A 14440-nucleotide genomic window follows, 5' to 3' on the forward strand; every position below is an offset into this window, starting at 1 on the left:
GTAATAGGAAAATCCTAACGCACTATGATAAGTGTTACAATGGTTGGCAAAGGAGCTGACTTTTTCCTGACACGTGCGATCGCGTTCCAGAGAAATTAAATTATGCAAAAATCATTGCTTTTAGTCTACAGGACCCAGAGTAGATGGAGGAGGGGTTTGGTTATTTTGGAAGTCTTAGATGTGCCGAGCACATTATGGGATGGCCATTGGATCACAACTAATTGGTTCTTTTGCAAGGATCGCTGATAAACAATGTGGTTTTCTGGTTGTATTCACCATAAAGGATAGTTGCAAACATTAGATGCTTTATATTGTCGAATGGTGAATCTTGAAGGTGTACCCTATGGTTCGTTATGGGAATTTGAAGGACCTCGGAGATGATTTTCGGAGTCAATTCGCGCTTGCATCCGTTTGCACGGACAAAGAATTGCCCGTTTTGGAAATAACCGAGGGTATAGAAATGCATAACCAATTCTCTTGAATAAACTGCCTCCTTATGATGTAATAGAGGGAACCATCCGTGACGTAAAATTTCAGTGTCAAAATATGGTTGAAATAGACTGCTCTGAAAATTTTCCATAAAGTTTTGCTCGGGCACGAAAATTCGAGTGAAGGCCATTGAAGATGGAAGGAATGGAGTGGTGAAGATAATTGAGTGAAAAAAGGAAGATTGGATTTGAGAGGTGTCTAGCCTAGCTATAAATAGGCACCAATCCGAAAGTTTAGAAAATACATATCAAGGTGTCACAGGGTAGTTAGACCACGTGTATCTTCTCAAATAATTCTATCAAGGTACTTGCCCAAAAAATCGTTTAAAGTCAGATCCCTGAGACTGTGAGTTAGACGTGGGAAGAGATAGAATATACGAGAGAATGTTTCACAGGGTAGTTTGACCAACTTGTATATTCATATATCAATTAAACAAGGCGCAAAAGTGGATGTAGTGTGGAGGGGAAAGAATAGGGCATGTGACTACAAAGAGTGACGCACTCTACCTAATTTTATTATTATTATTTTTTTAGCAAGATCTCTAGACGTAGAGTAAGTATAAGAACAAGTAATACAAATACGTAAATAAGATCTTACATTAAGTTGTAACAATGTACAGGGATGTGAAAACACACCATAATGACAACGGAAAAAATACAAATCTAGATATTAGATATGACTATATGCCACATCAACAATATTACGATAATAAAACTAACGAGCATGAAGACGTGAGTAGCATATTCAATTTGCTGCTGCTCAAACTTTTCTAGTGCATCCATGAAGCTGAAGATTGGTAAGAACAAAAGCGTAATTGGAATTAAAGAAAAAGTGTAGAAGGGAGAAAATGAAAGGAGTGAATGTGAAGGATGTGGTGAACTTTATATGTATAGAAAGGAAATGGAGCCGTTTTTTTTACCGTTGTGGTGGCGGTTTTATGACCATTTTCTAATCGTTGCAGATCGTTAGTTGACGATAAAAATTATCGTTATGTGTGACGTCAAACTGTTATATATATATATATATATATATATATATATATATATATATATATATATATATATATATATATATATATATGTATAGAATAGATATTGGAGATATATAAGATCTAATATAATACTTGACAAAGCAGAATTTTATGGAAAATGTAGGAAATATAAGACATACGTAGGTAGAAAATTAAAATGGAAACACATAAATAAATTATTTGACATAAATAAAATACAAGTCCAGAAAAATAAAACGTCTACTGGGAATCCTCAGGGGCTACTGAAGAAGAACCATGATTCTTGCGATGGCATGCAGGACGAGCTCCCATGGAGACTAACTGCTCCTGGATATCGCCTAGAGTATGCATCACCTGGGCTTGAAACTGGTGCTGGTTTGCCATGAGCATTCACTGGAACTGGTTCTGGCGAGTACTTAGCTGATCCTAAAATGCATCCATGGAAGTGCACATTTCTTGCTGAAATTCGCTCATGGTACGGTGTCGGTCAGTGAATCGTGGCGAGTGCGCATATCTTCCCTAAATTCACCCATGTAATGTTCCATCAATACTTGGTGAGTATACATGTCTCACATGCCACTGTTCATAGAGCGTAGGGCATCTATAGGACGGCTCATCTAGCTCATAGCAACCTCATCAAAGAAAGGTGGAAGGGATGGGGGAGGTGGAGTCACGTTATCGTGTTCCGTTGTCATGTGAGCTGTGGGTTCCCATGGGAACTGTACGCACTTCTTGAAAACATGCATATTCTCATATTGCAGCATAGGAACTAAAGGTGTAGCAGACAGGAAACCCAAATTTATCATAACTTGCTTGACAAGAATAGCAAGAGGAGCTGACCTGAGTGTGGCATGAGTAATGATGTCGAATAGAAATGTCACAATGCAAAAGTTTCCCTTTCACTCTTGGAGGACCCATAGTAGGTGGAGAAATGTCTTGTTAATGTCAGATGGCTTAGAGGTGCCAATGACATTCTGACCCAGCCATTGAGTCACTACAAGTTGGTTCCGATACAGAGAACGTTGATAAGGGCATTTCCCATCAATATTATAACCACCCATGATTAGTGTGTCGAGCATTAGGTCGTAAGTCTGTGGATACACGAACTGCTGCTGAGTCAGCATATGGTCGACTAGAGGTATGCCAGTGATCCCAGAGATCAAGGCGGGTGTGACTTGGCAGGGCACGTCGTCAATGGTGACCCAAAAATGGTCGCCATTAAAACCGCCATTGTTGTAGAACTTCAACACCAAATCTGTCGAATAGAGATCGCCATTGGCATACAACAGATACTCCCAACCTCGAGATTGAATTTCAGTATCAAAAATGGGGAAAACATCCCATTTTCAAAGAGTGATCCAAAATTCCTTTCTATTGAAATTCGTCTGTTTCCGGCCATTTGAGGATTTGAGGAAGAGGACGGCGATTGTTTTGAGATGAGAGGAATAATTTGAAGTTGGTGGTGGAACAGAAATTGAAACGGGGTTGTGGTTGTCTCGTACGAAACTGGAGTTGAATTTGGGGCTATCTCGTGCAAGACTCGAATGGAGGGGAGCGAGATCCAGTTTTTGTGGGAGAAGAAGTGAGGGAATGGTGAGACATGGTGAGGTGTCTCGGGTTATAAATGGGCCGAGAATCATGAGATTCGGTCGGGCCCAATTTTTTTCCCAAGCCCAAATCAAACCTGAAAAATGTAAACGCGCACACATGACTCGTTTGAACTCCAAATTTGATAAATGAGCTGTTGAAATGATCGGCATGAAAAATCTCATCCAATTTGAGGTGACATGCTTAAAGGCCAAAGGAATTTTTGAAAATAAGGAGGAATGTTTTATTTATAAACAATGGTTTTTTTTTATATCTATGGTTTTATTTCTATACAAGGGGGATTAATGTGAACAACACTGGATGGCCAGAAGACTCTCTATCTAAACTCTCAGGCAACTGTCATGTCGGCTCTGGAGTGAACCCAATCCAACCAGACTGTGGCGTCACCTTTATATATTGTGGGTTTAGGGTGCAGGACGGTACCATCCTTGACTGTGCACGCTACAGTCTAATAATATTACCCTTATTACATATTGTTAGCCTCAAACCACCCCAAAGGGAACTCAAAGTAACCAATATCTAGGGGTTGGCCTGGTGGAATCAATTGCCCGTATCCCAAGTAGGCAACATCCGAGGTTAAACACGAATCTCTTTGTGCACAGCGTTAATGCAAGGGAAATTTTAAAAGACATCAATATATACATATATACAAGGTGAGTCTTTTAACGACAGATCCTCAAGATGAATCCCAACCTGTGGGAGGAACTACCTTGTGAAGTTGATCTCTAGCTACTGGTACGCTACAGTCTAATAATATTACCCTTATTACATATTGTTAGCCTCAAACCGCCCCAAAGGGAACTCAAAGTAACCAATATCTAGGGGTTGGCCTGGTGGAATCAATTGCCCGTGTCCCAAGTAGGCAACATCCGAGGTTGAACACGAATCTCTTTGTGCACAGCATTAATGCAAGGGAAATTTTAAAAGACATCAATATATACATATATACAAGGTGAGTCTTTTAACGTTAGATCCTCAAGATGAATCCCAACCTGTGGGAGGAACTACCTTGTGAAGTTGATCTCTAGCTGCTAGTGTCAAACAACTGTATATGTTATAATAAGCACCTTCACCAAGCGGCTGAAGACCAGGGCAGTTAGGGGTTTCACAATGCATACACCACCCCATTCTGCACGCACATCGGCGATGAGCAAAAGTACTATGACCTTGTCCTATTCGAGAGGGGTGAGACTTTGTCCAAATTATGATTTGAATGTGGGTAGGAAGAGAGTAGAAAAGAGTGGAAAAAGAAAAGGGAGAAATTTTTGGAACCTATCGTTTACCAGTAGGAACGTTTGCTCGCGTTTTAGAAGACATTTATACTCAGTTCTAAAATAGAGTTTTTGTGGATTACGGCTCCGGTGCTTGCAACCACACACTTCAAAGTAATTTTGAGATCATAAAATAGAAGATGACCCGACTACCAAAATGACGTACCCTCTACAGAAAAACAAGATTGAGTACGCTAAACAAAACATCTAATCTATGCAGATTGGATCCTGAAGAAGAGTATGTTCAACAGTTGGGGAGCATAACTCATGATAATGTTTGAGGCATTGGCCATTTACTTGAAATTCATTGTTATCTTGTGGATTAAGCAAAGAGATTGCCCCATAATAGGTCACAACTGACACAATGAAAGGACCAGACCATCGTGTTTTCAATTTACCAAGAAAAATGTGTAATGTGGAGTTGTAAAGTAAAACTTTTTGGCCAATTTTGAAATCTTTACGCAAAATGTGTTTGTCGTGCACTCTTTTTATATTAGCTTTATAGGATTTTGAGAGATCATATGCATCACTCCGAATCTCCTCAAGCTCATTTAATTGCAGTTTTCATTTTTTGCCTGCCGCATTGATATTATAATTGAGGCTTTTGATGGCCCTTAGAGCACGATGCTCAAGTTCAACCGGCATATGACAAGGTTTTCCAAAAATGATGCGATAAGGAGACATCCTTATAGGTGTCTTAAAGGCCGTTCGGTATGCCCACAAGGCATCTGATAAGCGTAGAGACCAGTCTTTCCTTTAGGGATTGACATTTTTCTCTAGAATGGACTTTATCTCTCTGTTGGAGACTTCCACTTGGCCACTCGTCTGTGGGTGATACGGAGTAGCAAATTTGTGAGTAACTCCATATTTCTTCATTAAAAACCCAAAAAATTTATTATAAAAATGTGTACCCCCCATTACTGATGATAGCTTTGGGGACACCAAAATTAGAGAAAATATTTTCTTTTACAAATTTCATAACAGTTTTATAGTCATTTGAACGACATGAGAGTGCCTCAATCCATTTGGACACATAGTTCACAACGAAAACCTTGAGAAATAGGGAAGGGTCCCATAAAATCAATGCCCTAAACATAAAAAATTTCTACAATTAAAATGGGATTTAGGGGCATCATATTGCGTTGGGTAATGCAACCAAGGTGCTAACAACGAATGCAAGCTTTGCAATGTTCGTGCGCATCGTGAAAAAGGGTAGGCCAGTAAAAACCACATTATAAAACCTTGGCCGCAGTTTTCTTCACACTGAAATGACCACCGCATGATTGTTTATGGCAAAAAGATAACACGTATGTGTGTTCCCAGTCCGAAATGCAACGACGAATGAGTTGGTCAGAACAATACTTAAAGAGGTAAGGGTCATCCCATAAATAATATTTTACAGTGGATAAGAACTTTTTATGATCAGGGCATGACCAAGAGGAAGGAACTTCCTCAGTAACTAGGTAGTTAACAATATATGTGTACCATGGAAAGGAGAAAATGGAGTACAAATGCTTGTCTGGGAAGGAATCACAGATGGCGTTAGAATCACTATAAATGTCACCAACCAGCCTAGATAAATGGTCGGCCACCACATTTTTGGTTTCTTTCTTGTCTTTGATTTCCAAGGTGAATTCTTGAAAGAGAAGGATCCAGCGGAACAATCTCTATTTCACATCCTTTTTCGTGAGTATGTACCGAAGTGCGGCATGGTCAGTATATATGATGGTTGAAGATCCGACCAGGTAAGGACGAAATTTATCCAAAGCATAGACAATAGCTAGGAACTCTTTCTCAGTTGTCGTGTAATTACGTTGAGCGTCATTAAGAGTTTTACTAGCGTAGTAAATGACAACGGGTTTGTCATCACGTCGTTGGCCTAGTATGGTGCCAATAGCAAAGTCGCTAGCGTCACACATCAGTTCGAATGGTTGAGACCAATCAGGGGATTGAATGATAGGAGCAGTAGTCAGGGCAATTTTTAGAGTTTCAAAAGCTTGTTTGCAATTGAAATTGAAGTTAAAGACCATATCCTTAAGCAGGAGATTGGTTAAGGGTCGAGCAACTTTAGAAAAATCCTAAATAAATCGCCTGTAAAACCCAGTGTGGCCTAAAAAGGCACGGATATCGCGAACTATTCGGGGGATAGGTAGAGAAGCAATTTTAGCTTTATCAACCTCTATCCCGTCTTTCGAAACAACATGACTTAGAACAATTCCTTTGGTAACCATGAAATGACACTTCTCCCAATTAAGTACCAGATTTTTCTCTTCACAACGCATTAACACTTTAAAAAGGTTGGATAGACTACCATCAGGATCGAGATGCACGTACTTCAAATAAGAGGGTAGAGGTTTTAAATCCGGAGTTGGAGGAGTGGGGATTAAGGATTTATGAGGGACCGCATCTTCAATGAAAAAGAGCGAGTCAGGTTCTTCTGAAACGGTTGGTAACGCAGCAGTAAGGTCAAATAGTGGTACTGACTCTAATAATGCGTGGACATCCTTAATGTACGAGTCATCGTCAAACTCAGGATTATCAAATTAAAAGAAAGAAATGGGTGTACCTCGGCTGTGGGAAAAGAGTTTGTGAAATATTCCTATGCTAGACTATCAACCATGTTAAACTCACCCACAATGTCAAGATCGGGAAGTTGTTTCATTAAGTTGAACACAATGACTTCTACAGAAAGGTTCCCAAAATACATTATCATTGAACCATCCCGACAATTGATGAGAGCGTTAGCAGTTGTAAGAAATGGACGTCCTAAAATGATAGGAATGGAGTCACAGGCAACTTCGGTATCTAGAATGACAAAATCAACTGGGTAGTAAAAATATTGGACCTTAACTAGGACGTTTTCTACTATGCCCTTTGGGTACTTGATGGAGCGATCCACTAGTTGCAGGGTCATGCTGGTAGGTTTTAATTCATGAAGACCCAACTGCTTGAATAAGTAGTAGGGAAGTAAGTTAACACTCGTGCCTAGGTCTAAAAGGGCAGTAACGGTATACTTGTTGCCCAACGTGCATGGCACAGTTGGTTGACCTGGGTCTTTGTATTTAACCACACCATTGGTAGCAGTAATGGAAGGAAACTGCTCAGTGAAGAACGCTTGTTGAGGAACATTTGTTCGTCATTTGGTGGTGCACATGTCCTTCAAAAACTTGGCATGCTTGAGCAAATGCTTAAGTGCATTGAGTAAAGGTAGGTTTATGAACAAATTTTTGAAGGTTTCTCGGATCTCATCGAAATGCTCGTTAGGTTTGTTCTTTACCAAATGGGCAGAGAATGGAGCTTTTAGGTAGAATTGCACATATGGATCAGTGGAGTCTTTCCCCAGGGACGTGGTTGCAAATTTGGAAGGAACAACTTCGTCCGATATAAGTTGCGAGGTAGGAGTTGGAAAGACGTCAGCAGCAACTTCCGTCGGTTGAATGTCTGGCATATGTATGTGATTGTCGACGGTTCGGCCAGAACGAAGGGTGATGACGACATTCACCTCACCTTGGCTGGGATTACTAGATCCTGGTGCATTGGTGAGTTCAAAAGCAGTGTTTGTGGGCTTAGGGTTGGGAACTGCTTGGCCAGGAAATACGCCCTTTTGACTTTTATCTTGTGCTAACAGCTGAAAAGACTGTTGGATAAATGCTAGAATTTGAGATTGTTTATTCATGTAAGTTAGTAAAATTTCAGCCATTTTATCAGTAGTGGATTGCACCAGTGGGGCAACAGGAACGAGTTCATGGTTATTGTTTACAGGTTGATTTTGGTAGCATTAACTTGGAGTAGCGGGAATAAGGCTGCGGTTGTTTTGGTACCCTATATTGGCGGTGTTGGGAAATTGACTTTGCCATTACAGGAACTGCTGAGGATTCCCTTGATGGTAGGAATTGTAGTTCATGGATGGCCATACAGGAGGGTTGTTGAAACCCGGAGGGGCTGACTATTGGGCAGGGGTACACCAAGCAAAATTCGAATGTTGTCACCAAGGTGTATTAGGGATGTTAAAAGCACAAGCCTCTTCAGATGGTTTGGGAGGGCACTCGTATGCCAAAGGGCAATATGAATCTGAGTGCTCAGGACTTAAGCAAATAAGACATGGGGAAGCATTTGCGACCTTGACTTGTTTGGATTTTGATCATTCACTTGAACAAAAAGAGTATCGACCTTTTTGGTTAGGGACTCAATCAGAGTTGTTAATTTTGGATCGGGTTTGGCCTCGAACATAGACGTAACTTTGGTAGGAGTATCTTTAGAAGATTTGGAAGAATCAGTGTTACCCCAATGGGTGTTTCGTGAAGCCTGTTTCTCGAGAAAAGTGTATGCTTCAATAGCGCCTTTGTCCATTAAACAACCACCGTTCATGATATCTAGTGTTTCCTTTTGATGGTCAGAGAGACCATTAAAAAAAGACGGGACTAAGACAGCAGTGTCGAGTTGATGATGGGGACATTCGAGAAGCAGATCAGTAAATCTGCTTCACGATTCCATAAAGGATTCATGGGGATGCTGGCGAAAGAATTGAATCTTCTGAAACATCTTTGTAGTTTTCTTCCGAGTATAGAAATTTATCATGAATGCTTGAACGATCTTGGCTTATGTGTCAAGGGATTGCGGCGCTTCGCCCGCGAGCCAAACTGAAGCTTTATCAGCTAAGGTGAAGGGAAACAACCTAAGCAAGACTTGTTCGTTGGTAACGGTCGGATGGTGGAAAGTGGTGGCCACTTGCTGAATCCGACTAAGGTGATTGTACAGTTTTTCATGGTCTAGACCATGGTAAATAGGTAACAGTCCGAAAACATTTGGCGAAATGCGAAAATCACCTGCAATCTCATCGAGTTTAATATAGGAAGCAGGTCCTTCTTGTAAGACAGTATAGAAGTCCGAAAACGGTTTCTCTACTGTGGGATTTTCCTGGGCCATAACTATTGGAGGTAATGGCAACTGAGATACTTGACGAGGTTGGTTTACGGAGGAAGAACTATGTCTAGGGGATATAACTTATGTAGTTGTTTATTGTATTTGCGACGACGATATGTATGTTCTAATTCCTTATTAGTACCAGAACGTAGTCTCATGCAAACACAAATTTTAATTCTAGGTTCATAAGGAATGAATTATTACATGAGGATTAGTAATTACGGAAGGAGGGAGGTGAACCACGTCCTCCTGAGCTATTGCTAATGTGAGTAGGTAAGCTAGGATAATGTGTGAATATTCCAGTAGCCAGGTCACATGAGAGAATTGAGGGAGGTTATCTGTGCTAGCACATTCCTTAATTAGATAACCTCAATCTTTCAAGTTTTCTAGACATTGATGGAATAGGATGATGATTGATTATGGTATATTATGAGATTATTATTAATATGATTATGATAATTTTTTTTTTTTTTTTAAAGTTTACATAATTAATGTATTATGGAGAAGAGGGGAAAACACATGTAATATATTCGCGCAACCGTATATGTAGCCTAAACATGTGATTAGATTATGAAACATGCAAATAAAGACGAGAAATGCCAAAATAGATGACTAATCATGCAATAAGCACATGCTAGTTATACACAGAAAGGCTACACATGCAACCCTATATTACTCATACGTGAATAGAAACACGTCCTACGCATGCAATAATATATAGCTACGCATATATAAAATACAACCTACACGTGCAACTAGATGCGAGGTAGAGGAATATCGAGAATGAACTCATGCACAGTAATGCCGCGTATGTGAATGGATGTAACATACACATATAAAAATAATCTAAGCAGGCAGGTTGAAATCATGCAGACATCCAAATATATTCGAATTATATTAACCATATTAATGTCAATATGCAATGATGAACCACACATACTCTGGAAAAATTCTATACATGTAAAGAGTTTTTATGCCAACATACAAATACGCAATGTAAAACAGGTTATAACAATCAACAAAACAATTTCCGCAACTCCACCTATTAGAATTAAGCGACCGAATTAACTCCTGAAATGAGTTGAACTCGTGCACGTACTGGAAGTTAGCTAAACAGGTCTAGAAAGTCCAAAACAACACTGAGAAGAGAAGTGACTTGGGCCTGAAAAATGGAGGGCTGATACTCCAGGGCAGTCTCACGCATAACCCTTGAAAGTCTCGTCCGAGACTATGAGATAAATACAGTACTTCAACTTCTTACAACGTTCTTAGAAAGTCCTAAGGATGATACTTCCGATCTAGTTCACAGGTAACTAACTGTAAGCAGAAAAATAAAAATCGTTACGAGCAGTTAAGGGAAATGGTAGAATTGCAAAATAAATGAAAAATCAAAAAGAGAAGAGGGTAGGAAGGGGGGAGGGGGTTCCCCAGTGATGTAATCCAGTTGTTATATTAAGTGTCACACCCCGAATTTCGACAGAATTTGGAAAAACATTATTTGTCCCCGACTCTTCGATCTCCGAGGTGTGACGCACTCTCCACTTCCAAAAGCCCATAAACAGTTTAAAATATGCGGATAATTAAAACCAATAAAATTTTTAACTTAAACAAAGTCCTCTTCATTATAAAACAATTTACAAATGAAAATGCAAATAATATTATCTCAACTGAAAATCTATATCACCTCAAGGGAAAACAAAACACAACCTGAGATGCAATGCTAACGCAAACCACAAGCAGCAACCAATCTTCTTCATCACTAAACCTGTCAAAACTTATCAACTATGTTCATTGAATGAACACACCCGATAAGCAAACATGCAAATCGGGTCAGCATTATAAAATGCTGGTGTGAGTAGCCCTAAAATACAACATATAATTATACATATACATACACAATCCATACGGCAGCTTAGTTCCTCCATCGAGGCTTTAACTTTTAACGACTAATACAACATCCTTAAGTTCAATAACTAAGGCGGTAGTTCCTCCAATCGGTAGCTTTAACTTCCCACTAACCACACAACAACCTATACTCATAATAAATAAGGCATGTAGTTCCTCCATCGAGGCGCCTTAGGTTCTAACTAAACTATAACCAGCCAAGCATATACAATCATCTATCCAAAGATACATCATTAACTAACATATTACCATAATTAGATTATTTCAGGCTTTCTTTGTGTGTCCCTAAAATCATGTCGTATCTATGTCTTACCTAGTTTCCCTGGCTACCACAATCGCTACCCAACGCCGAACATGTACATCCACATGCCTCCCTTTACATAATAAGCCACTCAGGTGCGTAACCACCACTGAAATGGATGCCGCGACACCGTAAATCCTCACACGGAAGCCAAATCTATGTAAGCACCGCCACTATTCGGCATAAAATATTTATGCATCATCGTTCTATTTTGCGAACGGAATAATCAAGCCACTATTATTCGGCTACGCCGGGAGGGCGCCGAAGGCCATTCAAATTTTAACCGAAGCGCCCGGTCGCCTGGCTAACCATTCAGATTAACTCAAACGCCGGAAAGGCCAATCACATGAGTTGTGGTAGTCGTTCTAGGATTTTCGTTATGTAATTTATTCAGTGTCATACATTAATGACTCATAAACATTTCTACTATATATCGCGGGGTCAATTACCTTATTGCACTAAGCCATAATATCTAGAAATATCTCAATTATATCTCATAGTCACTTTCATTCTTTCACGGGCCAATATATTATTGCACAACGCCACACTCCCGCGGCAAATATTCACCGATGCTATACTAGCATCTCACATATAAAATAATGGAGTGTATATACATTTCTCCAAGATATTGCATCAATATATTATAACGTATTATATCATGTCATGTCACAATGCTTCCCACGTGATCGCATACATTATTTATTATAACGTATTAGGAATATAATGTCTCCTAACATCTCAATATCGTCGCGTGTCAAAAATACACAACATCATCATCAAATCTTTTCTTAGACGGTGACTAACCAATTATCATGGTTTCCGTACCATTTTATTTTATGGCTTGTCCATACAATATACAACATAAAACGTAGAGACAATTAGGCGATCAAAAGTCTACAATCAAAGCCCAATATTTATATACTTTACACACTACTCACTAATGCAAATCTTAATTAGATAATGACCAACCAAGTTATATAATATCAACAATATTTTCTTACTATATATATCCATATGATCAAATATGTGAAAAAACCTGAAAAGTCAATCGGTCAAAAGTCAACCGTCAATGGTCAACGGTCGACACGCCATGGTCAAGGTCAAAGTCCACATGTCCCGGTCAAAAGTCAAAGTCCACATGTCCCGGTCAAAGTCAAACCGTCTCGGTCAAAGTCAAGTCCCGGTCAAAGTCAAACCGTCTCCGGTCAAAGTCAACCGGTCCCCGGTCAAAGTCAACGTGTCCTTGTCAAAGTCAAACCGCCGTGGTCAAAGTCAACGGTCCCGTCAAAGTCAACATGTCCCTGGTCAAAGTCAAACCGTTTTCGTGTTCGACAAGTCTAGGGTCATAGCCATGGTTCATGGCTAAGGTCAAAAGGTACATGGCTCGTGGGCTCATAGGCTAGGGGCATAGTTCGGACCTAACCGACAAGCCCAAACCTTAAAACCCGAAGTCTAAAAAGTCGGAAGACCCATGTAGATCTATTTTAAGTCCAATGGACTGGTCCCAAGCAATATTAGAAACGGGCCCAAAACAGTTAAGTGGTTCGGTCCAAAAATAAGAGAAAACCGGCCCACAATTACAAAAATTAGAACTGGCCCATAACAAGTTATCAACTAATAGGAAAAGGGCCCAAACAAAAATAGAAATGAACTGGCCCAATACTTTAGAACATAATCGGCCCAACCTCTAAAAATATAATCCGCCCAACCAATTAAAACAAACCGGGCCCAAAAACTTAAACATTTCGGCCTGGCCCAACAGCCATCTAAACAAGCTAAGCCCAAGAGAGACCGACCCAGGCCCAAGCCCAGCCGGTCATCTCCTTCCTCCAGCAGATCCAACACCACCAAATCCGGCCACCACCAAGCTCTAACCGACCGCCCATTTCAACCCCACGGTTTTGACCCTCGTAAAAAACCAAACAACTTTAATACCCACACCACTCCCTTTCCTCCACAGTTGAGATCGCTCCCAAATCTAGATCTAAAAGCTTCTGACCGCCATTAATGGCTTCCCACAGCCCACACAACAGCCCTCACTCACATTCCAACATCAAACAAACATCAAATCCAAACAAAAGCGGTTCAAACGATTTTAAAAACGATAAACCCCAAGTTCTTCAATCCAAGAATGGCGTTAACGCCATTAACGCCTCTTCCCCCGAGCTCCCAATACATACCCGACCACGGTATTCCATTCCATCCCACAACAAGAATACAACAACCAAAATCCAACTAAAGCAAAACAAAAAAACCAAAAGCGAATCCGGGGTTTTCATTTGCCACCATTGGCGCTTCATGCCATGTCGAAGCTTCGGCCAGTTCTCTCAAATGTATCGACACCCCACACAAAACAAAGATTTAAAACTATGTTGACGCTTTTACGTGAGGACGACGCCATTGACGCTTTGTTCAAAGTTTGAACAGAGTTCCACGATTCAACAAAGACAAGATCACAAGATATTACGGTTTAATTACAAATCCGAAATTTAAATAAAATTTAATAAAGCGAGAATAGCACGAAGTCCAATACAACAAAAATGAACAAAGATCAACACGAAAAACCATAAGTTCGGTGAAATAGCAAAATAGCTACTCACCTGTCTGAACAGCTCCTACGAATCCCTCGTCGTCCGAACCGTCGCGCTCCACCCTCCAGAAATCCAGCTTTCATCTCTGCCTCCATTTTTAATATTTTATTATTTTATGAACCCTATTTTCTAGAAAAAGTGTTTATATACTTGGGTCCGAAACCCAAGCCCAACACAGACTCGGGCCCAAAAACCAGGCCCACGTATCCCGAGTCCGGTCCGACGAATTTTGAAAATAATTAATTAAATTAATTAATAAATAATTAAATATGTCTTTTAAAAATACGGGCGTTACATTAAGTGTCTGGAGTCCTTAGGCGTGCAGCGACGCCATTTGATAATC

At 40.1% G+C, this 14440-nt stretch overlaps 1 long non-coding RNA gene across 1 annotated transcript; it reads right to left on the minus strand.

Annotated features, from left to right (window-relative positions):
• Window positions 1-10857: 10857 nt before the first annotated feature.
• LOC147517587 (uncharacterized) lies at window positions 10858-14214 on the minus strand. Its single transcript, XR_015213902.1, has 2 exons — window positions 14107-14214; window positions 10858-11082 (listed from the first exon to the last, which is right to left on the minus strand). It is a non-coding gene; the product is annotated as an uncharacterized LOC147517587 (long non-coding RNA).
• Between the last annotated feature and the right edge of the window lie 226 nt (window positions 14215-14440).

Source organism: Coptis chinensis, chromosome 2 (genome assembly GCF_015680905.1).
Source record: "Coptis chinensis isolate HL-2020 chromosome 2, ASM1568090v1, whole genome shotgun sequence".
Taxonomy (NCBI): domain Eukaryota; kingdom Viridiplantae; phylum Streptophyta; class Magnoliopsida; order Ranunculales; family Ranunculaceae; genus Coptis; species Coptis chinensis.